The 24,396-nt window shown below is 40.5% G+C and overlaps 1 non-coding gene across 1 annotated transcript; it reads right to left on the bottom strand.

Annotated features, from left to right (window-relative positions):
* Positions 1-435: 435 nt before the first annotated feature.
* LOC122299953 lies at positions 436-542 on the bottom strand. Its single transcript, XR_006239805.1, has one exon. It is a non-coding gene; the product is annotated as a small nucleolar RNA R71 (small nucleolar RNA).
* Positions 543-24,396: the final 23,854 nt, after the last annotated feature.

Below are 24,396 nucleotides of genomic sequence, written 5' to 3'. Positions count from 1 at the left end.
TTGGGTCGGTTTGTTTGTAGACCTTTGTTAGAGTTAGAGTCAGAGCCTAATTTTTCTGATCATTTGTTTGATAATTTTTTTAATTCTGAGGAAATAAGTGAACATGGAGATCAACCCACTAGGACCTTTCAGGATTACCTCCACCCTACACACATAGCCACACCATCATGCATCATGTTTCCAGCAGTTACTCCTTACTTTTCATGGCTTGGAAAACGAAAACCCATATGTGCACATTAGGGAGTTTGAGAAAGTAGTTGCGACTTTTCATAGTCAAAATGCAACTGATGACATTGTGAGACTTAAGTTATTTCCTTTCTTTTTGAAGGATAGAGTTAAGAGTTGGCTATACTCATTGAGACCACGATCTATTGGGTCATGGAATGAGATGACTCAGGTCTTCTTTAATAAATACTTTCCCCAATATAAGGCCAATGCTTTAAAAGGTAAATCTCCACCTTTGCACAAAAGGACAGTGAGACTTTGTATCAATTTTGGGAGAGATTTAAGGAGCTATTGAGTATGTGTCCTTACCATGAGTATGAGAATTAGCGCTTAGTGAGCTATTTTTTTGAGGGACTTACACCTAGAGAGCGTCAATTTGTGGAGATGATGTATAATAGTGAGTTCTTATAAAAAGATTCTGATGAGGCCATAGAATACCTCAATGAGCTTACTGAAAAAGCTCACACTTGGACTGGACCTAGTGCTACTGAGAGCACAAATAGGTCACGACTTACAGGAAACCTAAATGGTGGTGGAATTTACCATCTCAGGGAAGAGGATAACCTAAAGGCTAAGGTTGAGATACTCACTAGGGAGCTAGAGGTGTTGAAGAATAAAGACTTAAAGCCAACACACGTGGCTAATCGCAGAGTCTTTAGGCTAATCATGCACACTTGACTTTGAAAAAGGTCAATGCCATTGTGACAAGAAGTGGCAAGTCCTTATAAATCCTAACAATTGATAAGCCAGAGGATGTTGAAGAGGAACAAAGCAATGATAGTACCGAGTTCCCCAAGGAAGCTGAGGTAATCAAGTGTCCAGTTAAGGTACCATTTCCTCAAACTTTAAAATCTGGTATGCGAACTTTGGATTCTAGTAATGAAATCTTGGAGAACCTCAGGCAGGTAAAGATTGAACTTCCTTTTTTGCATGTTATTAAACAAGTTACCACTTATGCAAAAGTTCTTAAAGATTTGTGTACAGTTAAGAGGAAGCACCATGTTGAGAAGATAACATTTTTGACAGAGTAAGTTAGTGCTCTAATTGAGCAGCAAATTCCTTCTAAGTACAAGGATCCTGATTGTCCAATGATTGCATGTAGTATTGGGAATCATGAGTTTGGACAAATCTTGCTAGATTTAGGAGCTAGTGTTAATTTGATGCCTTATTCCATTTATTTGCAGCTTGGTTTGGGTGAAATTAAGCCTACTTTTATTGTGTTTCAGTTGGCTGATCGTTTAGTTAAGAAACCGAGAGAAATACTTGAGGATATTTTGATCCAAATTGACAAGTTTTTTTATCCTGTTGATTTCTTAATTCTGGACACTCAATCAGTTGTTGAGTCTAACTCTAAGGTTCCTCTCATATTAGGTAGACATTTCCTTGCTACGGCTAATGCACTTATAAATTGTAGGAATAGGTTGATGAAGCTATCTTTTGAAAACATGACCATGGAGGTCAACATTTTCCATATTGAGAGATAGCCAACAGATGACGAGTGCCACTAAACGTACATGATTGACGTACTCATAGACAAGGGAGTTCACACAACTCATAATTTTAATCCCCTTGAATATTCCCATGTGAATTCTGACTTTGATACTATTAGTGATTCATCTGATGTTATTGATATTTGTGCTTTTTTTTTTATGAAACTCAAGATTATGGCACATAGGCTTGGTAACAGAAATTTGAGGAGTTGCCTAAGAAAGGTGGAAAACAGATTCCTATAAGTATGAAAGCACCAAGAGTTAAATTGAAACTTTTGCCTAAGTCTAAAGTCTATAAGGTTAAAATGAAAGCGTTTCATGATAAAAATATTCTTAGGAAGGGGTTTGAGCCTAATGACCAAGTATACTTATATGATTTTGGATTTCACAAGTACTAAGGAAAATTTCGGTTTAGGTGGACTGGCCCCTTTGTAGTAAAAAATATTTTTAAAAACGGGGCGGTAGAAATAGAGGATCGTAAGGATGGTCAGATATTTAAAATAAATGGTCAATGCCTTAAAGTATTAATTGATAGGCAAGTTCTGAAAGTGGAAGACAATTCACTTGTGGATCTAGTCTATCAACCTTGACCACACCACCCAGGTATGTTTTTCTTTATTTATTTTGTTTTGCTTTGTTTTATTTTTATTTTCTCTTATTTTCTTTCTTTTCTTTTTGTTTGTTGTTGTTTTCTTTGTCTTTGTTTGTAGGTTAGTTTTATTCTGTCAGTTCAAGTTACCATCTTTGGTACTTAGCAAGCTATCCACATCACTTATCAGGTGTATTTTACCATTTTTAGTTACTTTCCATTCAATTTTGATTCTTCAATATCGAGAAAAATGTTTCATTTAAGTTGGGGGTAGTGGTGTAAATTCAGTATTTAAAATATTTGTTGGAACTTTGTGGAATATTTTCATGTGTAAATTTTTGTTTAATTTGCATCACGCGTGCATCATTTTCACATGTGTACTCATTTTCATTCATTGTCATCTTCGTGAATTCACCAAATCCACTATAATCATTTTTGCTGAAGCATCCACAGAATCCTTAATTCACTCATCCAAGCTTTGTGGTAAGATGGTGGTTTGACACATGTAGCTAGAGAACTCTTTTGCTTAAGTATTCATGTGAGTTTGGAGAGGATTGAGAGCATACAAATGCAGTAAATTGTGATAAGCGTTTATTGATCTATTAAATTGGGCACTTCTTTTGAGAATATTATTGCCTGGTTTGTGGTAAGATGGTGGATATACTAGGGATATGATGAAGGTCAATTTAGGATTAACGTTTGAGTCTTTCAAGCTAACCCTTTCCATCATAGACCCCTAGTAGCCAACTTTGAGCTAATAAACACATGTAGCTTTTTCTTTTCATATGCCCATATCATCCATACCTCTCCACATTGGAGTATAACCTATACATTATTTTTTTCTACCCTTTTTTACTTCCAAGTGTATAGTAGGTGTGGAATTTTTATTTTCTTTCTTTTATTTTATCATTTTCAATTAAAAAAAAAGAGAAGAGTACAAGTTGCAAAGTGTTCAATTGAGTGAGCTCGGGGGGGGGGGGGGGGGGGGGAAGGTTGGTAGAAATGGCAAGAATGCCAAAGTGGCATGTGTTTGTCCATCAAATTGTTGAAAAAAAAAGAGAAGAGGAAGAAGAAGGAAAAGCATTATTATTTGATGATCTGAAAAGTTGGAAAGTACATCAAGTGAGAAGTGTGGTCTATTGAGATATTTAATAAAATTTCCTTTGTATGTACTTGGAAGTTTTTGAATCCCTTTTCATCCTTTTTTTCATATAGCCCCGAACCCAAGCCACGTTATAACCTTTTATGTTGACCATTCTGATCCTAAGTAAGCTGTTGGAAAGACTGGTGAAAGTCTCATTTGTTAGTATTCTTATCATAAGATCAATGTGTGCTTGTTGCTTGTACATAATTGCCTAATTTTCCATGGGAGTGTGTGTACACTTATTGTCAAATCCATAGAGAGAGCCCTTACATGAAACACTATTATACCTGTAAGTTATAGAGTTGAACATTTTGCTTGAGATGTTCATGATGTTGCATGTGTCAAGGTTAGTGGTAAGATGGTTATGGCTTAGAGAACACACACACACTCTGTGAATTGCTATAGGTGGATTGATCTTGATGGGTTATTGGATATCTTAGATTGTTTTGATATGTGAATCTAGAAAGTGTGACTTAGTGGACTTTGTGTGTGATTTTCTTTGGTCTTTTTCGTTGTTTTGACATGAAAATTGCTAGGGACTATCAATGAGTAAGTTGGGGGGTGTGATGAGTGTGCGAAAGTGCACTCTAAATACCATATTATTGGATTAAAATGCTAAAATGTGAATAGAAATCATAGGAATTAATGTATATTCTTAAATTGAGTTTCTATTTATATTGGGATACTTCTAATCAGTTTTTTATGTTTAATTTCAGAGTTTATAAAAGAGCAAGTCAAGCCCAATCAAATTCAAAAGAGGACATTCATGGGGTTTTGAGAGCAATTTGGAAGAAAAGAAAAAGAAAAAAAAATCACAAGATGAAACTACAAGAAGTCCAAGTCTGAAATTCGCTAGGAGACAGTCTGGATATACTTTTAATCTTTTGATTGTAACTTTTTACTTACATTTTGGATTGATGCTGTGAAGACTTGCTTTTACGTGTGTTTTCACTGAAAGGTTGTTTTTAATTTAATTAATATATTGGTTTATTTATTTTAAATTAATGTATTTTAAATTGGTTTTAATTTATTTGATGTTGTGTTTAATTTATTTTAGTCGTTTTACGGTTTTTAATATCGTTTTTGGCGGATCGGTTTTTGGTTTCCGGTGTGAGGATTGGACCTCATTTCTTTTATTTTCTCTTTTTCTTTTTCCCTTTTTCCTTTTCTTTTTCTTCTTTTCTTTCTTTTCTTTCTTTTTCTTCTTCCTTTTCTTCCCGTTTTCTCTCTCCCCGCGTAGCTCTCCTTCTCTTTTCTCCTTCCCGTCGCCACCCCTTTGACCGCCCAGTTCTCTGCCGTCCGGCCACCGTTTAGTGCACCACCACCACCATTCTCTTCCCCTTCCACCAAAGATCATCCCCACCAATTTTCAGAACCATCGGACCAGTCGTTAGCCGCCACGAGCCCCTGGAAGTCACGACATCTGCTCTGTTTTTTCCCCTGTCGCAGGTTGCTTTCGCAGCCCAGAACTGCCGCTCGCAGGCGGCGTGGCCTACACCACCCACCCAGTTTTCTTCCCCTCTCACCGGTGAACATCCCCACCAAGTTTTACCTCCATCCGAGCCACCGTTAGCCACCACGAGCTCCTCCAAGCCACACAGTTTTTCACCGTTTCCAGCGCCGTCGCACCACCTCCGGCCACCATCTCTTCACAGCTTCTTCCCCTACCTCTTGCTGACCTAACCCACCCATTTCCGGCCTCGATCCGTTGCCGGAGCAGCTCCCACGAGCTTAACTCCGATTTGGGATTTTTCCGCTTCCTCCGCCATTTCCACCGCCACCCACGGTCAAAACTCATTTCCCTTAGCTTCATAAATATCTCAAGACCATTCCCTATCAATTTCATGCCTTGATTCATCCCCGTTCGAAAGTGGGTAATTTATTACCCACGGCCACAATGTAAAATTACACTGTTACGTTGCTTTTTCTCCGTTGTTTGCAACGCCGCGAGCTTTCAAAAAATATCATATAGCGTTGTAAGTATTTTCCAAACCCTACTTTTAGATTTAAATATATTTTGCTCATTCAATATATATTTGTTGTTGGTTGGCTGATTCTGGACTGAGTCCGAGGAGTTCGGGGGTCGGATGGATGGAAGACGGAGTTGCTTGATTTATTGATTTATGGTTGGTTGATTGTTTGTGCATTGAAATTGCATTTACATGGTGCAAGCACGTGCGTTTTATTTAATTTGAGAAAATCATGTTTTATTGATGTAAGTGGATTTTCGTGTGCGTGTGTATCACGACCCCAAGCCGGGATGGGGTATTATTCCGGTGGAGCTCCTCTGGTCACTCGGGAGAGTAATAAACTGAGTGACGTCCCCTGAGTTGTCGCTGGGCGAAGACGGGAGCGGGGGCTAGGGGATGCTTGGCTACGAACGCGCCGGGCGCGGAACCGGGCATCGCTCTACACACCGACTCCGTGGCCCTTCGCTGGCGAGGGCTAGAGGATGCTTGGCTACGAACGCGCGAGGCGTGAAACTGGGCATTGCTCGTTTAGGTGTCACATGCGTTGTCGTTACCTGCGGTGTGGCACTGGAGCCAAGGTGTGCAGATGACCCCTAGGGGAGGTCATGGTGCATACAGATTAATTGGTTAACGGTTTGAGTTTGATATGGGCCAACTGTGACTTTTGGCGTGATATTTGGAAAGGATTTATTTTTGGGCCAAATGGGATTTTTGGCGTGTGTGGAAAAATATGATTTTATGGGTTTTGAGCATTGGCATCCTCTCATGCATATTGTTTGAGTTTTTATATGTTTTTATTTAGTGGTGTTTGGATTTTACTTACCTGCAGTACCATTTTTGGTACCGTAGATTTTGGTGCAGAGATCGAGGATGAGGAGGAGGAGGCTGAGTCCGAGGATGCAGCTCCGCCGGGGTGCTGAAGTTTATGTTTTGTTTTTTTGGTTCAAAACTATATTCGTGTTTTGTAATATTTATTTATGTATGTTTTGAACAACTTTGTATTAAACAAGAAAAATTCTGGTACTTAGTCACGACTTTCGTTATCTGCTGCGTATTTCTTTTTGCACATTTGTTACTTTTACACACACTTGACACTCGTCGATAGGATGATGACCTGTGATGTCATCATCCGGACGTCTCGATTTCCCGTGTCCGTGCATGGGGATTTGGGGGCGTTACAGATGCAATTCTTAATGCATTAGAAAGCTATCTTAAAGGGTTATAACTTTCTCTCTAATAAAGATTTCCAAATTCAAACTCTTGAAGGGCGTATGTGGCTATCAATATGAGTCCTAAAATTCAAGTGATTTTTTTATGTTGAAATTAAGAGGACATTAGGGTTTCTTTCCTACCCTATATAAGTATATCATTAGCACGAAACAAAGCGAAGAAGAGGCACAAGAGGCATATTTGAAGAGGGGGGAAAATCACTTCCATGGCCACCGTTCGCTTCAGTTTTCTTTGAAGATTTTTGTTGTCCAGTATATTTATGGGTAACTAAATTCTCAAGTAGGGCTAGGGATGAACTAGCACATTAGATGATATTTTTAATTTATGTATTTGATCTTCAATTACTAAAAAGCTTTTGTTTTATCATTCTTAATTTATCATTGATGTTTTCTTCTTCGAATAATCATAGAATTTATTCTATTTATGGATTCACCCATGCTTTTTCTATTGAATGGATTAGTTTTTTGATTATGTTTGGACCAATTATTTATCTATATTGATTTAGTTCTTTGCTGCAATATTGATCCCTGAGTATATTATCATCATTGGATTTTCTCAATAGGGATAATAATTTACGTATTTTAAAAGTGGTGAATGATTTTTTGAAAGGTTACATTTGGTTAATTTTGGTTTATAAATCTATACCTTTCGATTGGGAATTTTGAGAATTGAGTTCCCAATTGAGTTATCTAATGAATTAAGAATAATTAAAATACCAGATTTGTACAATAGATTTCCGACGCTCTATTGTTCGTTAAATTTGAATATTTTTTTCGTTAATCACTTTGCTTCACTTTAATTTACATTTAAAATTAATCTTTGTTCTCCATTACTTATTTAATATCTTTTTTTAGTTTATTTGTTCCTTTTACTATTCTTTTAATTTGTCTCCCTGTGGAATTGACACCCCAAAACTGTGCTACAACTACCAAATTATTTTTTGGGCGTAATCAATGCACACCATTTTTCAACTTTTCATAAATATATTTAAACTCATTTTAACATCTAAACACATCTAAATTCATCTTAGGTGGTCTCAACAAAACTGATTACTCCATCATCTTAACTCACTACTATTTATAAAGAATTCAATTTATCTCAACTCAATTCAACATCCAAATGAGACCTTAAAAACGTCTTTCCTTCCAAGTTCCAAAGGATACAAATGACCTTGCACTTCGGAGTTAAAATTATAATATATATATAGATCAAGGCCCAATATTTCAAGCATTAATAAATATAAATAAATAATATCTTCACCTCTGTCGTGTATACACATGACCTCATTCATATCATTAGCTATAGATTATATAAAAAAAAATATTAATATAAATACTTTATTTTAAATATAAATCAAAGAGATCTCCGATTGATCATGTCTTCTAATTCATAAACACTTGGCTATCCTTTTCCCAACACTTAAATATCTCGACCATGGAAATGTCCCAATTTTTTAGGGTCCCAATGCATCCCAACCTTGGAAATGCTCCAGATGATATATTCCTCAGTGTGGTTTACTCGGTTATTTGAGGACCGAATTTGCTTGTCGTTGGTTGGCTTATACACAATTGATTTGTTCTACAGTGTGTTGGTGTAACTCTGTCAAGATGAGAAGATGTATGATTGGTTGATGTGAGGGCTGGAGTGCAGAGTTGTCAGTTCTGCTTGTTGATGAGAGGGGTGCAGGTGAGGCATGTCCTTATCCCCAAACGAGATTGCATCTTGATTTCTCTCATGATATCGCCAAACGTAACATTCTCCCTTTCACATAAATATAAACTTTTTCTCTAACATAAATTGGCTCTCTCTCTCTCTCTCCCTCTCCCAACACCATGTCTTTGATATCCTCTCCTCCTCTCTCTCTCTCTCTCTCCCTCTCTCTCTCTCTCTCTCTCTCTCTCTCTCTCTCTGTGTGATGACCCGCTTTCGCGTGTATTTTCACTGAAATGGTTGTTTTTATTTTAGTTAATATATTAGTTTATTTATTTTAATTTATTGCGTTTTAAAATTTGTTTTTAATTTATTTGATGATGTGTTTTATTTCTTTTAGTTGTTTACGGTTTTTAATCTCGCTGCGGCGGTTTAGTTTTTTGTTTTCCCGGAATGAGGATTAGACCTCATTTTCTTTTCCTACACCTCTTTTCCTTTTTTTCCTTTTTCTTTTTCCTTTTTCTCTTTTTCTTCTTTTTTCTTTTTTCTTCTTCTTTCTTTTTCTTTTTTTTTTCTTTTCTTCTTTCTTTTCTCTTCTTCTTCCTGCGTGCGTCTCGACTCTCTCTCTCCTCCCCTTACGCCGGAGCCGCTTAAACCCCTCGACCTGCCCCTGTCCGGCCACCGTGCGGCTCACTGCCGCCACCGTTCGACTCCCCTCCCTCCGGCGCACCTCCCCACCAATTCCCACCCCCATCCGGCCGGCCGTTTGGCCGGAAAACCCCTTTAAAGTCTGCACGGGTTTTGCTCCGATCTGCCGCCGTCGCTCCACCTCCGGCCACCATTTCTTCACCACTTCATCACCGGTCCCTTGCCGTCCTAACCCACCTATTTTCGGCCTCCAACGACCACCGGAACAGCTCCCACGAGCTAGCTTTCCTTTTTGGGAAATCCGGCCTCTCTCCGGCGTTTTTGCCGCCACCCACGACCACCCACCACTTCCAATAGCTTCACAATCATCCCTAGACCATTCCCTATCAATCCCAAGCCCTGGTTTGTCCCCATTCAAAAGTGGGTATTTCACAACCCACGGCCACAGTAATTTTTGACTGTAACGTTGCTTTTTCTCCGCCGTTTGCAACGCCGGGTGTTTTCTAAAATTACCGTATAGCGCTGTAAGTATTTTTCCAAACCCTATTTTCAGAGTTAAATATATATTGCTCATTCAATAATTTATTGCTACTGGTTGGTTGATTCCGGACTGAGTCCGAGGAGTTCGGGGGTCGGATGGATGGAGGACGGAGTTGCTTGTTTTATTGATTTATGTTGGTTGGTTATTTTTGCGCATCGATATTGCATTTACATGGTGCATGCACGTGTGTTTTTGTTTAATTAAGAAAAGCCTGTTTATTGGCATAAGTGGACTTACGGGTTCGTGTGTATCACGACCCCAAGCCGGGATAGGGTATTATCTCGGTGGAGCTCCTTTGGTCACTCGGGAGCGGAATAAACTGAGTGAGGTCCCCTGGGTTGTCGCTGGGCGACAACGGGAGCGGGGGCTAGGGGATGCTTGGCTACGAACGCGCCGGGTGCGGAACCGGGCATCGCCCTACGCACCGACTCTGCGGCCCTTCGCTGGTGAGGGCTAGAGGATGCTTGGCTACGAACACACGGGGCGTGGAATTGGGTATCGCTCGTTAGGTGTCACATGCGTGGTGGTACTCTGCGGTGTGGCACTGGAGCCAGGGTGTGTGGATGGCCCCTAGGGGAGGTCATGGCGCATACGGATAAAATGGTTTTTGGTTTGAGACAGTTATCGAGGCCAAATGTGACTTTTGGCGTGGTTTTTGGAAAAGATGTGTTTTTGGGCCAAATGAGATTTTTGGCGTGTGTGGAAAATTATGTTTTTGGGATTTGTGCATTGGGCATGCTTCATGCATTTTGTTTGAGTTCTATGTCTTTTTATCTGGTAGTGTTTGGGTTTTACTTACCTGCGGTACCATTTTTAGTTCCGTAGCTTTTGGTGCAGGTTTTGAGAATGAGGAGGAGGAGGCTGAGCCTGAGGATGCGGCTCCGCCGGGTTGCTGATGTTATGCTTTGTTTTGGTTTAAAGCTATGTTAGTGTTTTGTAATATTTTATGTATGTTTTGAACAGCTTGTATTGCGTTAAGAAAAATTCTGGTACTTAGTTGTATGACTTTCGTTATCCGCTGCGTGTTTCTTCGTGCACATATGTTGCCTTTGCACACACTTGGCACCCGTCGTTAGGGTGGTGACCCGAGTTGTCACCATCCGAACGTCTCGATTTCCCTGTGTTCGTGCGTGGGGATTTGGGGGCATCACAGGTGGTATCAGAGTGGTTTGGCTCTGGGTAAAACCACATGTCCCGTAGGCAGTACCAGAATGCTTTTAAAGTTGTGTTTTGAAAATTATGTTAAGTAAAGTTATTTGATTTGTTTATTTGTTTTATTTGTTTGAGCTTGTTTGTTTGTTTTTATTTATTTGGTTATGTTTTTGCAAGTTTGTTTTTTTTGTTTTCTGTGATGTGGTGTTGGTCTGTGGTTCTGTTTTTGTTTGTTGTTGGTTTTATTTGTTTTTGTTTTCTAAAAGGGGGTCAAAGGTTGTGGTGACAGGAAAAAAAAATGGGGAGACCAAGGAAATCTACTCAGGAGCCACGGGACAATACCTCAAGGGATGACTCCATAGCCGAAGCAATACGGCAGATGACGGAGTTTATGCAGCAGAATATTAGGCCACAACAGACAGGGCCTTGGCCACAAGGAGGACCTTGGCCACCACAAGGGGGTCCCTGGCCACAACAAGGAGGGCCTTGTCCACAGCAAGGAGGGTTTTGGCCACAACCGGGAGGTCCTTGGCCACATCAGGGAGGGCCTTGGATGTACCCGAGAGGGTCTAGTAGCATGGTGCAAGCCGGATGCACCAATGAGCGCTTCTTGGCGCATAGGACTCCACACTTCACTGGAGAAGAAGATCCACTTCAAGCTGGAAAATGGATCAAAGATCTGGAAAGAAGATTTGAAGTTTGTGGTTGCACCGAGGCGCAACAGGTACTCTACTCCAGCTATCTCTTGCAAGGCACGGCGTCTGATTGGTGGGATACCAAGAGGGTGATGCTGGAATCAGAATTGGGGTCTTTCGCTGCTGTGACCTAGCAGCGCTTCAAGAAGGAGTTTAATGACCGCTTCTTTCCCGAAGCGGTAAGGAAGCAAAAGGCAAGAGAGTTCTCAAATCTGGTCCAAGGGGGCGCAACAGTGGAACAGTACGCCTGGAGATTCATAGAACTTGGGCGATTTGCTCCCCACCTTATCGCCACAGAGGAGATGCGAGCTGATCGTTTTCAGGAGGGACTACGTCATGATATACGCCGTGTGGTGGTCAGCCATCGTATATCCACTTTTCAAGAATTAGTGGATGTGGCCACCCTTGTGGAGCGGGAAAATAATCTGAGTGTGGACTCCCCTCCAGGGCATAAGAGGCGGAGTTTTTCTGGTGAAGGAAGTAGCTCGGGTTCGCCCCAGAAATTTGTTCAGCGGATCGGAACTCGACCTCAAACGTCTTTAGGTGTTCGTATGGGAGGACAGGTACCTATTTGTGGAGCATGTAATAGAGCTCATGAGGGCGAGTGTCGGATGAGTAGTGGACCCCAGTGTTACCGGTGCGGCCAAGTGGGACATATTGCTCGGGATTGCCCCGTCAGAGTTCAAGGAAGCCGTGGAGGTAGACACGGTGGAAGAACCAACCCGAGACAAGCAGTGCAAGCCCAGGTTTATGCTGTCACACCCGGAGAGGTGGATGATGAGGCGCCAACGACCCATGATGCTGGAGTAATTACAGGTATGGATTAATTAATTTTTAAGTTGGATTTAATTTTTGGTGTATTGGTTTCTTCTTTGCTTTTTTTGGATTTCATGGGTTGATGTGTTGGTTCAGGAAGAGTTCGTTTGTATGAGTTTTATGCTTGCACTTTATTTGATTCCGGTGCGTCGCAGTCATTTGTATCTTCCACGTTTGCGCAGGTGTGTAATTTGGTTACGGAACCGTTGCCGAAGTCTATGGTAGTGGCTCTACCCGATGGTGAAATGGTGTGGTGTTCCAAGGTTGCTTTGGGATGCCCGTTAAATTTTGAGGGAAGGTTCTTGGATGCTGATTTGGTGGTGTTTAAGCTGTTGGGTTTTGATATCTTACTCGGGATGGATTGGCTATACTGATATTCTGCGAGTATTAATTGCAGAAGTCAGATAATTAGCTTTCGACTTCCAGATGGTGATTGTCTAGAATTTGCAGGGAGTAAGTTAAAAGAAAAGCCGATAATTATATCGGCGATTCAAGCAAGAAGAGAGATTGCATGGGGAGCGGATGCATTCTTGGTTCAGATGGTGTCCACGCCGTCCAAGGAGAAGTCTTTGGCAGACATTCCAATTGTGGAAGAATTCCCCGATGTGTTTGTGGACGACTTGCCCGGACTACCCCCTGTGCGGGAAATGGAATTTGTTATAGACTTGGAACCTGGAGTGGCTCCTGTGCATAAAGCTCCTTATCGCATGGCACCGACTGAATTAAAAGAGTTGAAGACTCAGTTGCAAGAGCTGGTAGAGAAGGGATTTATTCAGCCTAGTACTTCACCGTGGGGTGCACCAGTTTTGTTTGTTAAAAAGAAAGATGGAACCCTCCGTATGTGCATAGATTATCGGGAATTGAATAAGGTGACCATCAAAAATAAATATCCACTCCTGCGGATAGATGATTTATTTGATCAGCTTCAAGGAGCAGCCGTGTTCTCTAAAATTGATCTGAGGTTGGGATACTACCAGCTGAGGATCAGAGACAAGGATGTGCCTAAAACTGCCTTCAGGTCGAGGTATGGGCATTATGAATTTAAGGTGATGCCGTTTGGGTTAGCTAATGCCCCTGCTGCTTTCATGGATTTAATGAATCGAGTATTTCGACCTTATCTGGATTCATTTGTGGTAGTATTCATCGATGATATTCTGATTTATTCCCGAGATGTTGAAGAGCATGTGTATCATCTTCGTCTGGTACTTGGGAAATTGAGAGAACACCAATTGTACGCCAAGCTCAGCAAGTGTGAATTCTGGTTAGAAGAAGTTAAATTTCTTGGGCATGTAATTTCCCGAGACGGAGTGGCTGTTGATCCTAGTAAGGTGGAAGCCATTTTGTCATGGCAGCGCCCGACTACAGTGTGCGAGATCCGGAGTTTCTTGGGGCTGGCCGGATACTACTGAAGATTTGTAGAGGGATTTGCTCGCCTATCCGGACCTCTCACAGCTTTGACTCGGAAGAATACAGAATTTGTTTGGTCAGATAAGTGTGAGAGAAGCTTCCAAGAATTAAGGAACAGGTTGACGACGGCACCAGTGTTAGCGCTCCCAGAACCGCATAAGCCTTTCGTAGTCTTCAGTGATGCGTCTAAGTTTGGTTTGGGTTGTGTCCTTATGCAGGAAGGACGGGTTGTAGCCTATGCATCTCGTCAGCTAAAGGACCATGAGAAGAATTATCCGACGCACGATCTAGAATTGGCTGCGATTGTTTTTGCTCTCAAGATCTGGCGGCACTTCTTGTATGGGGAAGCTTGTGAGGTATTTACTGATCACAAGAGCTTGAAGCATTTGTTTTCCCAGAAAAATCTGAATATGAGGCAGAGGCGATGGCTAGAGCTAATCAGTGACTATCAGTGTGAGATCAAGTACCATCCGGGGAAGGCTAATATAGTTGTTGATGCTTTGAGCCGGAAGTCACACTTAGAAGATGAAGCCGAGCCGTCAGATTTGGATTCGTTGCTTTGTGGGATGAGAAGGCTCCTTATTGAGAGTTCGCAGCAAGAAGAGATTTTATCTTCAGTTCTGGATATTCGGGTGACCGATTTTGAAGAATTGAAGACTCTCCAAAGGAAGGATCCGAAGCTGCTGAACATCAGGAAAAGAGTCAGAAAATCTCGAGGGCCGTTGCATTATAGCATGGATAACGATGGGGTACTTCGATTCCGAGATTGCAGAGTGGTCCCTAAAGACTCAGAATTTAAAGAACGAATCATGGCAGAAGCTCATGCGGCCCCTTATTCAGTTCATCCCGGCAGTACAAAGATGTATCGGGACTTGAAGAAAAATTACTGGTGGGATGGAATGAAGAAGGATATTACCTTGTATGTTGAGAAATGCCACACATGCCGTCAAGTGAAGGCCGAGCATCAAAGACCCGCAGGTATGCTCCAACCCCTCCCTATTCCTGAGTGGAAATGGGATGACATCACGATGGACTTTGTAGTGGGTTTGCCGAGAACGCCTAGTGGGAAAAATTCTGTTTGGGTGATTGTTGACCGGTTAACGAAGAGTGCTCATTTTCTGCCTGTTAATAACACCGACTCTTTGGGGAAGTTGACCTGCTTGTATGTCAAGGAGATAGTGCGGCTACACGGCATACCAAAGAGTATAGTGTCGGATCGAGACCCGAGGTTCACGTCGCAGTTCTGGAAGAGTTTGCAGGCAGCTTTGGGTACTAAGTTGAAGTTCAGTACTGCATATCACCCGCAGACAGACGGCCAGTCAAAGCGCACCATTCAGACCCTTGAAGACATGTTGCGAGCATGTGTCATGGAATTTCAAGGGAGTTGGGAAAACCATTTGCCGCTCATCGAGTTTGCATATAATAACAGCTTCCATGCGACCATTCAGATGACTCCCTATGAAGCTCTTTATGGGAGAAAGTGCAGGTCGCCCTTGTGTTGGGATGAAGTCGGGGAGAGTAGGATAATTGGACCCGAAATAATTCAAGAAATGCAAAGCCAAGTGTGGATCATCAGAGATAAAATGGCGGCAGCTCAGAGTCGCCAGAAAAGTTACGTTGATACCAGAAGGAGAGAGTTATCTTTTGAAGTTGGTGATTGGGTTTACCTTAAAGTCTCTCCCATGAGAGGTGTTAAGCGTTTTGGTAAGAAGAGGAAGTTGAATCCGAGGTATGTCGGCCCTTTTCAGATTCTGGAGAAGTTAGGGTCCGTCGCCTATAGAGTTGCTTTGCCAGGATATTTTAGGGATATTCATGATGTCTTCCATGTATCATCTCTGAAGAAGAGCTTTGGACAGCAAGAGCCACGCTTCGTCGACCCAGAGGGTATTCAGTTGCAACCGGATCTCACTTATGAAGTTGTTCCGTCGCAGATCATGGATTGGAAGGAGCAACAGTTGAGGTCCAAGGTGATACCTTTGGTTAAAGTGGCTTGGGGAGATCCGTTAGCACAAGACTTCTCTTGGGAGCGAGCAGCAGGCATGAGGGAGCAGTACCCGTACTTGTTTGAAGGATGAAGGTATGTATCCTAATCTTGGTCACAGATGGTTTGTGTGTTTTTATGTGGCTTCTTAAGTTGGTGGTTGATCTTGCAAATTTCGAGGACGAAATTTGTTTTTAAGGGGGGGAGGATGTGATGACCCGCTTTCGCGTGTATTTTCATTGAAATGGTTGTTTTTATTTTAGTTAATATATTAGTTTATTTATTTTAATTTATTGCGTTTTAAAATTTGTTTTTAATTTATTTGATGATGTATTTTATTTCTTTTAGTTGTTTACGGCTTTTAATCTCGTTGCGGCGGTTTAGTTTTTTGTTTTCTCGGAATGAGGATTAGACCTCATCTTCTTTTCCTACACCTCTTTTCCTTTTTTTCCTTTTTCTCTTTTTCTTCTTTTTTCTTTTTTCTTCTTCTTTCTTTTTCTTTTTTTTCTTTTCTTCTTTCTTTTCTCTTCTTCTTCCCGCATGCGTCTCGACTCTCTCTCTCCTCCCCTTACGCCGGAGCCGCTTAAACCCCTCGACCTGCCGCCGTCCGGCCACCGTGCGGCTCACCGCCGCCACCGTTCAACTCCCCTCCCTCCGACGCACCTCCCCACCAATTCCCACCCCTATCCGGCCGGCTGTTTGGCCGGAAAACCCCTTTAAAGTCTGCACGGGTTTTGCTCCGATCCGCCGCCGTCGCTCCACCTCCGGCCACCATTTCTTCACCACTTTATCACCAGTCCCTTGCCGTCCTAACCCACCTATTTTCGGCCTCCAACGACCACCGGAACAACTCCCACGAGCTAGCTTTCCTTTTTGGGAAATCCGGCCTCTCTCCGACGTTTTCGCCGCCACCCACGGCCACCCACCACTTCCAATAGCTTCACAATCATCCCTAGACCATTCCCTATCAATCCCAAGCCCTGGTTTGTCCCCGTTCTAAAGTGGGTATTTCACAACCCACGGCCACAGTGATTTTTCACTTTAACGTTGCTTTTTCTCCGCCGTTTGCAACGCCGGGTGTTTTCTAAAATTACCGTATAGCACTGTAAGTATTTTTCCAAACCATATTTTCAGTTTTAAATATATATTGCTCATTCAATAATTTATTGCTGCTGGTTGGTTGATTCCGGACTGAGTCCGAGGAGTTCGGGGGTCGGATGGATGGAGGACGGAGTTGCTTGTTTTATTGATTTATGTTGGTTGGTTATTTTTGCGCATCGATATTGCATTTACATGGTGCATGCACGTGTGTTTTTCTTTAATTGAGAAAAGCCTGTTTATTGGCGTAAGTGGACTTACGGGTGCGTGTGTATCACGACCCCAAGCCGGGATGGGGTATTATCTCGGTGGAGCTCTTCTGGTCACTCGGGAGCAGAATAAACTGAGTGATGTCCCCTGGGTTGTCGCTGGGCGACAACGGGAGTGGGGGCTAGGGGATGCTTGGCTACGAACGCGTCGGGCGTAGAACCGGGCATCGCCCTACACACCGACTCCGTGGTCCTTCGCTGGTGAGGGTTAGAGGATGCTTGGCTACGAACACGCGGGGCGTGGAACTGGGCATCGCTCGTTAGGTGTCACATGCGTGGTGGTACTTTGCGGTGTGGCACTAGAGCCAGGGTGTGCGGATGACCCCTAGGGGAGGTCATGGCGCATACGGATAAAATGGTTTTTGGTTTGAGACGGTTATCGAGGCCAAATGTGACTTTTGGCATGATTTTTGAAAAAGATGTGTTTTTGGGCCAAATGGAATTTTTGGCGTGTGTGGAAAATTATGTTTTTGGGATTTGTGCATTGGGCATGCTTCATGCATTTTGTTTGAGTTCTATGTCTTTTTATCTGGTAGTGTTTGGGTTTTACTTACCTGCGGTACCATTTTTGATTCCGTAGCTTTTGGTGCAGGTTTTGAGGATGAGGAGGAGGAGGCTGAGCCCGAGGATGCGGCTCCGCCGGGTTGCTGATGTTATGCTTTGTTTTGGTTTAAAGCTATGTTAGTGTTTTGTAATATTTTATGTATATTTTGAACAGCTTGTATTACGTTAAGAAAAATTCTGGTACTTAGTTGTATGACTTTCGTTATCCGCTGCGTGTTTCTTTGTGCACATATGTTGCCTTTGCACACACTTGGCACCCGTCGTTAGGGTGGTGACCCGGGTTGTCACCATCCGGACGTCTCGATTTCCCCGTGTTCGTGCGTGGGGATTTGGGAGCATCACACTCTCCCTATGCAATCTGGGTGAATTTTTTTATTACCATTTTTTATTGTTGTTTTTTTCTTTTATTTATGTCGAATACTGAAGATCTTGATTTTTTTTGTTTTATTTTCTTGTTCATCTTTTACACTGTAGCTTGTCGTGCGTATGGTTTGTAGGATGGATCTTCGGTTGGTTTTTATTTTTTGTTTTGTGGGTTAGTGTTTGTTTGTTACTTAGATCTTATTTTTCTTGTGTATTCTTTAGATCTACGATTTTTAGGTTTAGGTTTTGGAAAAGTTTTTTTTCTTTGCAACTTTAACAGATCTAGACGTTGTTGTCCAGATCCGAGAAGTTTCAAGATCTATTTTTTCTTGTGTATATTGTTAGTAATTTTTTTTGGATCTACGATTTTTAGTTTTTAAGTTTTGAAAAAAAAAAATTTATTACCATTTTTTTCGTCTTTTTTTTTTTTCTTGTTTTATTGTTGATCTATGTCGTATACTAAAGATCTAGGTTCAACTTTGTTTGCCTTGATTTTTTTTTTTTTTGTTTGATTTTCTTGTTAATCTTTTACACTGTGGCTTGCTATGGGTATGTTTGTAGGGTGGATTTTCAGTTGGTTTTTATTTTTTGGTTTGTGGGTTAGTGTTTGTTTTTCTTCGTATCCCAAACCGCACCACCTTCCTTCTCCCTCTCCTCCGTCATAGATGTGCACTACCTCTCACTCTCTATACCTAAGTGGATTTTTTAATATTTTTTTTTTCATTTTGGCATGTTTCTTTTCATGGGTATGGTCTATGGATGTACTTGCGTAGATCTTATTTTTCTTATGTATTCTTTAGATTTACAATTTTTAGCTTTAAGTTTTGAATACAAAATTTTTTTTCTTTGCAACTTCAACAGATCTAGACGTTTTTGTCTAGATCAAAGAAGTTCAAGATCTATTTTTTCTTATGTATATTGTTAGTAATTTTTTTTTTCAGATCTACGACTTTTAGCTTTAAGTTTTGAAAAGAAAAACACCTTTTTTTTTTTTTTTTTTTGCTATTTTAGCAGATCTTTTTTGTCTAGATCCGAGAAGTTCCAGGATCTATTTTTTCTTGTGTATTTAGTTAGTAATTGTTTTACTGATTTTTTTTTCTCACTGTAGATTTGTGTAGTGTTTTGTTTGCTGTAGTTTCCTATGAAAGATGTATCTTGGTGTTTTCTTCTTCTTCTTCGTCTTTTTGAAACTTGTTGCTTTGTTTGGGTACAGTCCATCACTATACAATGACCCTTTTCTCCAGGTATTTTTTGTGTTTTTTTGTTTCATTTCGTTTTATTTTATTTATTTATTTTTTTGTGTTTGGGGTTGATTTTCTAATTAATTTTGCTATATTTTTCTTCTTATTATTGTTTGACTATAGGGATTAGGTTTTATTTGTTTTTGAGTTTTTTTTTTATAAGTTTTTTTATTAACTTTTATGAATCTCTAAGTTTTATGGTATTAGGTGCTTCATTTCTTAGAAATATGAACAAACATGTGTAATGCATAGATAGGCTATATATACTATAAACACAAAATGTAGTTAGACTCACCATTTCAATCTTCCTTCAAACCTTAGCACCACTACACTGCTTGGCCACACTTGACTTGAGAGAGATAGCATAGAAGAAACTGAAAGAAATAGAAGATAAACTGAATATGTGGATTGATGAATAAGTTTCCTCATTTGAGTTTTCTTATAAGTTTTCTGAGAAGTTTTATGAATTTCTAGGTTTTATGTATCAGTTACTTCATTTCTTAAAAATATGAACAAACATATGTAATGCTTAGATAGACTATATATACTAGAAACACACAAAAGGTAGTTAGACTCACCTTTTAAATCTTCCTTGAATCCTTAGCACCACTGCACTGCCTGGCCACACTTGATTTGAGAGATACTTGATTTGAGAGACACAGAGCATAGTAAAAACTGAAAGCAATTCTTAAACATAATTCAATGCCTCTTGGGTTCCTATGAAAGATGTCTCTTGGTGTTCGAACTTTAAATTTGACTACTGCACCGCTTGGCCATTCGGTTGCCTCTTCATGTTTTTGTTTTGATTGCACAATTTTTCTAATTAATGGTTAGACTTTTATAAATATAATAGAATTTGTAATTTCTAATGTATATTGTCTTTACTCTAACATGCAATATAATATATTATCTAATATATAATATATTTTCTCTTTCTGTTTGCAGGTTCCATTCCAATGCATGGATAATATTCACAAATTCAGTTGTTGGCACAAAGACACAAGGGGAAAAAGTAGAGCAAATGGAACTGTGTTTTTCTCAAATTATAACTTATTATAATGTTTTGCTATTATAATGTATAGAAAAAAGACAATTGTATATCCCTACCTATCCTGAACGTATTATAATGTGGCATTGTTTATTTTGCAAATTTTAACTTATTATAATAGAATACAAATGGACACAAACATAATAAATAGCCACAATGGGGGCGTATCCCTACCCAGCTTGAACTTATTCTTAATGTGGCACTGTTTTTTTTTTTTTTTGCAAATTTTAAATTATTTTTTTGAAATTATCAATCAAAATGCAGTATTTAATGAAGTTTAATTCATAGTACACGGACGAATGTAGACAAACAGCGTTAACTTTAACAGAAAAACAAGATTTTCCGTTAAAACAACAATATTCCGTTTTATAGACACTTTTTTATATATAGAAGACATATATATGTGTGTGTGTGTGTGTGTGTGTGTATTCTGTTTTAATAAATCAGACAATTCTCCATAATGGTTTTTATCATTGAGTTGTTATGAACACTTACATATATACATGATCTGTAATACCTCCTTCCTACCACTTATATATATATATATACATGATCTGTATCCTGTTTCTTTTTCACTTTACTTCCTTCATAACATTCTTTAGCAAATGAGTTCCAACTAGAGGCATAAAACTAGTAAGTACTGTTTGTTTACAAGATCCAAACTAGCTTAAGCTAGCAGATTTTTTTTACTTTCCCTGTATTCCCTTTCATGTCAATTTTTATGTTTAAAATTCAAGAGTAATGCAACATATAATCGTGAAGTGTATAATCGTCATGTAATTGTTTTGAAAAAGAATGAGATTTATTATTAAAAATTTATTTTTTCATATAAATTCCTTATTTACTCACTTTTTTCAAAAGGATTGAACAGCACTTGTGCACTCCACTACAACAAATATTATTTTTCAAAATTCAAATGGCTTTATAATCCATTTCCCTGCCAAACTGATTATCTAACTCTGGGTTTCTTATTCATATGCTTGTATTCATATTAATTTGAATAAATTACAACTAGTCTCATAAAGTTAAAAGGAGGCTACATCGTAAATTAACATCTCTATATCCTAGAAATATATGAAGCGGGAATTATTAATTAGTTATATCTTTTAACATCAGTACAAATATTGCCATCTATCTATGGAATGTGTGAAGATATATTTGGAAGATGAAGGGTTGGAACATCTGGAATTCTCAAAGACTGTCATGGATGAGTTTGCAAACGAGCCTGCATATAGGAAATGTCGAAGCATTTTGAACTCATCGGCAAAACTAGAGTCCTTGGTACTTATTTTGCTGAATTTTAAAATATAGATTGAAATGCAAAACATATGACAGTATACAAGAGAATCACCTAACAAGAAATAAGAAAAGGCAGCAACAAAATCATGAACCTTAGCCCATTAAAATCTAGAGAAGATGCACAAATAAAAAGGGTATTGAAAACAAAAGTTTTAAGCTCCTCCATACAAGATAGATTAAGCATCAACTTGACTCTCAACGAAACCAAACATGATGCAGACCACCAAAAATCAAGCGAAATGTGACGCACCCAAATCCCCACGCCCGAACACGGGGAAATCGAGACGTCCGGATGGTGACAACCCGGGTCACCATCCTAACGACGGGTGCCAAGTGTGTGCAAAGGCAATAAATGTGCACGAAAGAACACGCAGCGGATAACGAAAGTCATAACTAAGTACCAGAATTTTTCTTAACGTAATACAAGCTGTTTAAAACGTACATAGATAAAATATTACAAAACACAAATACAGTTTTAAACAAATATAAAACATAGCATCAGCAACCCGGCGGAGCCGCATCCTCGGGCTCAGCCTCCTCCTCTTCGTCCTCTAACTCTGCACCAAAAACTACGGAACCAAGAATGGTACCGCAGGTAAGTAAAACCCAAACACTACCAGATAAAAACACATAAAACTCAAACAAGATGCATGAAACATGCCCAATGCACAAAACCCATAAAATACCAGTTTTCCACACACGCCAAAAAACTCATTTGGCCCAAAAACACACAACCTTTCTAACTAACACGCCAAAAGTCACATTTGGCCCAATATCTCGCCAAAAGTCCATTTGGCCCAATACCACGCCAAAAGTCCCATTTGGCCTCTCAAACCATTATCCAATTTTAACCGCGTGCACCATGACCTCCCCTAGGGGTCATCCGCACACCCTGGCTCCAGTGCCACACCACAGAGTACCACCGCGCGTGTGACACCTAACAAGCGATGCCCAGTTCCGCGCCCCGCGCGTGCGTAGCCAAGCATCCTCTAGCCCTCACCAGCGAAGGGCCACAGAGTCGGTGCGTAGGGCGATGCCCGGTTCCGCGCCCGGCGCGTTCGTAGCTAAGCAACCCCTAGCCCCCGCTCCCGTCATCTAGCGACAACTCAGGGGACATCACTCAGTTTATTCCGCTCCCGAGTGACCAGAGGAGCTCCACCGGGATAATACCCCATCCCGGCTTGGGGTCGTGATACACACGCACCCGTAAACCACTCACGCCAATACACAGGCTTTTCACACAATTCCACAAACACACGTGCATGCACCATGAAATGCCATAACAATGCATAATAAAATAATCAAACAACATAAAACAATTAAACAAACAACTCCGTCCTCCATCCATCCGACCCCCGAAACTCCTCGGACTCAGTCCGGAATCAACAACCAACAACAATAAATAAATTGAATGAGCGATATATATTTAAATCTGAAATAGGGTTTGGAAAATACTTACAGTGCTATATGGAAATTTTAGAAAACAAGCGGCGTTGCAAACGGCGGCGGAAAAGCAACATCACAGTGAAAATTCACTGCGGCCGTGGGTTTGAAAAACCCACTTTTGAACGGGGACAAACTAGGACACGAAATTGATAGGGAATGGTCTGGGGATGGTTGTGAAGCTATTGGAAGTGATGAACGGCCGTGGGTGGCGGCGGAATCACCGGAAATGGCCGGAAAGTGCAAATCGGAAACTAAGCTCGTAGGAGCTGTTCCGGTGGTCGTTGGAGGCCGGAAATGGGTGGGTTAGGACGGCAAGGAGTCGGTGAAGAAGTGGTGGCCGGAGGTGGAGCGACGGCGGCGGATCAGAGCAAAATCCGTGGAGGCTTTGGAGAGCTTTTCCGGCCAAACGGCCGGCCGGTTGGGGGTGGGCTTTGGAGGGGTGGTGCGCCGGAGGGAGGGGAAGAAAATGGGACCGGTGGCGAGTCGAGTGGTGGCCGGACGGCGGCGGGCCGGTACAGAGAAGGTATCGGCGTGAGGGAGAGGGAGGAGAGAGAGAGAGAGCCGATCGGGGGGGGTTCGGACGCGGGGAGAGAGAAAAGAAAAAGAAAAAGAAGAAAAAAAAGAAAAAGAAAGGAAAAAGAAAAGAAGAAGGAAAAAGAAAAAGAGAAAAAAAAAAAGAAAAAGGGAAAAAGAAAAAAGGAAAAAGATGTGAAAGGAAGTGAGGTCCAATCCTCACTCCGGGAAAACAAAACTAAACCGCCAAAAAGATTAAAAACCACAAAACAACTTAAAGAAATAAAACACAACATCAAATAAATTAAAAACTAATTTTAAAACGCAAATAAATTAAAATAAATAACTGATACATTAATTAAAATAAAAACAACACTTCAGTGAAAATACACTCAAAAGCGGGTCATCACACGAAAGTCAAAACCAAACAATAAAATTACAAATCGTAGAAAACGAGAGAAGGGGAGTTGATTACCTTATGTGAAGCACAATAGAACCCTAAGTATAAGGCCAATTGATTAAAATGGATTTTATCTTGCAAATCTAGTGCTCCTTCTCCTTGTACCGGATTCCCAACTTCGACAACCTTAGGAAAAAAATGGAGAGAAGGGGAGAGAGGGAGTGTCGGGCCAAAGAGATAACCAATAAGAACGAGAAGGAAAGAGAGAAACGGGGAGAAGAAATGAAGAGGGTGTTTGGCGAGGGAGAAACGGAGAGAAAGTGAAAAGGGTTTTGGGAAGAATAGATTCATGAGGGAAATAATTTATTTCAATTGAGGAGATGTGGTTTTAGAATAAAATAATGATTTGGTGATGAACAATACCTTGCCTTATATGAAGAAAGGGATGGACTTAATGTAGTTAAAAGCTTCAACTCTTCTAATTTACTCAGTCCAATGTAGTGGGTTTAAAGACCACAAAATTAATATTTAAGTTTTGCTATAGAGCAGCCACTATAGCAATGCACACATGGTTGCTCTTTAATTTTTTTTTTAACCAAATGTGCATTGCATTTGAA

Source organism: Carya illinoinensis, chromosome 16 (assembly GCF_018687715.1).
Source record: "Carya illinoinensis cultivar Pawnee chromosome 16, C.illinoinensisPawnee_v1, whole genome shotgun sequence".
In the NCBI taxonomy this organism is placed as follows: domain Eukaryota; kingdom Viridiplantae; phylum Streptophyta; class Magnoliopsida; order Fagales; family Juglandaceae; genus Carya; species Carya illinoinensis.
The sequence above is the reverse complement of the archived record's forward strand: the minus strand, read 5'-3'. Positions and strand labels throughout refer to the sequence as shown.